The 3095-nt window shown below is 49.7% G+C and overlaps 1 long non-coding RNA gene across 1 annotated transcript; it reads right to left on the minus strand.

Moving 5' to 3' along the window:
• Positions 1-365: 365 nt before the first annotated feature.
• LOC134486684 (uncharacterized) lies at positions 366-2322 on the minus strand. The gene is made up of 2 exons (XR_010066025.1): positions 1290-2322; positions 366-620 (listed from the first exon to the last, which is right to left on the minus strand). It is a non-coding gene; the product is annotated as an uncharacterized LOC134486684 (long non-coding RNA).
• Positions 2323-3095: the final 773 nt, after the last annotated feature.

Consider the following 3095-nt stretch of genomic DNA (forward strand, 5'->3'; position numbering starts at 1 on the left):
GAACCAGGCGTATACCACAGTGTTAATTCTTATTTGTGGAACAGAGGACATGGTTCTCAGTGGGCAGAGGAAACCTCCCAGTCCAGGCAGCTTAGACCCTGGTAGGTGGGTGGTTAGGTACTCGGTGTCCCTCAGAGGATAGAGTGGCTGCCTGTTAGTCAAGCAGGTCACACTGAAGCCACAGGGGCCGGGGCTTGGAGCTCACTTAGAGATTGCGCTGGGACGTCTGCCAGCAATTCCTGTTCTTCCCTTCTGGAGCAATGAGTTAGCTGGGCTGGAAAAATATGTCAGGGAATCGACTCCTGCTGGTGGGATCGGTTTGGAGGTAGTAGTGTTAATGGTCAACAACCAAAAGCACACGCATATAACCTTACGTTGTCTAGCAGTGTGGCTGTTAGGGGTTGAGCTGTATCCCCTTTATTCATAGTTGGGGTCCTCACCCCAACTCAGTGGGAAATCATGTTGCAGCTGCAGCTGGTTGTTAAGATGTGGTTACACCGGAGTGGGTTGGGCTTCAGTCTCATGCGATTGCTGTCCTTATACAAACATTGGACTTGCTGAGAGAAGAGCCAGCCAGCCACAGAAGAACCACATACTGGACCATTCCAGTTAAGTGGGACCTAGAAGAGTCAAATGACAGGAAATAACAATGGTTACCAGATAATGGAGATTACAGGGGAGAACCAGGAGCCAAAGTTTCCTGGACAGATGTGGAGTTTCAGGTTGGGACAGACTAAAAATTCTGGAGCTGGGTAGTGAAACTTAATGTTGCTGTGCTGTATAGTTAAAAATGGTTAAAGTGGTTTTTAACGGTTCCTTTTATTGTACTTCTCTCCCTCTTCTCTTTTAAGGCTGCAGTCCTTCATGGGGGGAGAGGAGCACGGGAGAGGGAGTCCTAATGGCAGAGCCGTTGGGCTGTTACATTGAATCCACAAACCAGAAGCAGAGTGACGGGTGCTGACGCTCAGATATCCATCTCCCTTGTAGTTTATTTTACTTTGTTTTTGAGATGGTATCGAAACGTAGCCCTAGCTAGGCCTGAACACGGGATCTTCTTCCATTAGTTTCAACCACACCCTGAGCTGCTATGTGTGTTGGACAATGCTAATAGTCCTACTAAAGTGGAAATAAACCATTGGAGAGAGTACAGGAGCTTGGAGAATTTTCATTGACTAGACCACTGAGATTGCCGGAAAAGAATCAGCAGCTAGGAAGGAAGAGCCCATCCCCATCCCGTCACATCCCTCAGGAGGGTTCAACTCTGCCCACACCACTCTGCCCATACCTACCTGCCCACACTTTGATCTCTGACTTTGGCTCCAGAATCCGGAGACAGTACAGTTCTCTTTAATCAACCCGGTCTGTGGTGCTTTGTTACCATGGCCCCAGAAAGACACAATGCCTCTCTGTGACTGGCTGGCATCCCTCTCCAGCCCCCTGGTTTCTAGAGAATCAAGGACAGAGCTGGCTTCTAAGGGCTCTCTCAGGCTGGCATTCCATCCCTCCACTGGTTCTTAGCCAGTCCAGCCTCCTTAGCCTTCTTCTCTCTTCTTTGCTGTGCTGTCAGAGTGGAGATGACTGGTCAACAGGAAGCCAGGGACCTTCAAAGCCTGTTCAAGGCCCTGTCCTCAGGCCTGAGTGCTCCCTGACCCCGCCTTGATATGAATTTGTACATGAATGCATAGTACAAGAGGGAGGGAGAAATCCTCCCATCTCTATCAGAGTTGCTTTGACAGAGTTACCTGTGTGCCTGGAGTAAGTAGGGATAGTCATGGCAACCTCTAATCTATGTGGAGCCCTGTGGCCTCTCTAGACTGAGGTAAAAACAGAAAGTCTGGCTGGGGCTGCCTTCAGTTCAGGGCAGGAGCTACAAGACGCAGAGATAAAGTCTTCCCCTTAGGGCTGCTGAGCACAAACATGGCCCTGGTTCTAGTAATAGACAAAGGAAAAAGGCTTCTGTGTCCTCTGAGGCAGAACCCACAAGAGGGTAGGGATAGGAAAGGGAGAGTAGGCATTGGGGTCAGAGATAGGCTCATTTCCAGACCCCAGGCACTCACAGTCTAGACAGGGAGGCAGAGGGGAAAACTGTGTGAGAACAAGGCCTGGGCTCTCACGGGGCCTTAGGGGCAGCTGCGGGAGCAGAGGGGATAGTTGGACAGCAGAGCTTGGAGAAGGCTCATGGACGAGGTATCAGCTGGGAAAAACCTTGACAGAGGGAGGGAGGGGTGGAGGATGGGAGGAGTACAGTAGAAGCAGAAAGAATACCAGGGGGCTGGAGAGATGGCTCAGTGGTTAAGAGCACTGGCTTGTTCTTCCAGAGGTCCTGAGTTCAATTCCCAGCAACCACATGGTGGCTCACAACCATCCGTAATAGGAATCCGATGCCCTCTTCTGGTGTGTCTGAAGACAGGGACAGTGTACTCATATGCATGAAATAAACAAACAAATAAATAAATAAATAAAATCTTAAAAAAAAAAAGAAAGAAAGAAAGAATACCAGGGTGGTGGCCCCTGAAAGGGCCAGGAGAGTGTAGGGTGCCCAGGGTGGGGTGGGAAGATGATGAATGAGAGTCCGAGTAGTTGGCTAATGAGGGAGGCACTTGGTACAGTTCCCAACTGCTGGGTTACCTTCCTGAGGGAGGTTTGAACAAACATCTATGCACCTCAAATAGGGCACCAACAATGGCCAAAAGAACCATTCCACCATCATTTCCCTGGCGGGGGGTGGGGTTGGGGAGGCAACCAGTGAGTTTTCTCAGCTTGTGAATCAAAAATTTCTAAACTTCCTGATTTTTATAAATTTATTTTGAAGACCTGGGTTCCTAAGCCTTTGTCTCCAGGGAGGAATATTTCCACGAGGAGGAAGTAGCCGCACAGCGTCAGACATCAAGTTGCATTCTCATCCTAATGAGGGTTGATTATAAAATTGTCCCTCCAAGCCTTGGCTGCCAGCTTTTGAGAGGTGACCGAGTCATGAGCCCCCAGTGGATTGGTGGCTGTACTGGCTGGTTGTGCGTGTCAACTGGACACAAGCTGGAGTCATCAGAGAGAAAGGAGCCTCCCTTGAGGAAATGCCTCCTCGAGATCCAGCTGCT

This window comes from Rattus norvegicus, chromosome 4 (assembly GCF_036323735.1).
Source record: "Rattus norvegicus strain BN/NHsdMcwi chromosome 4, GRCr8, whole genome shotgun sequence".
Classification (NCBI taxonomy): Eukaryota; Metazoa; Chordata; class Mammalia; order Rodentia; family Muridae; genus Rattus; species Rattus norvegicus.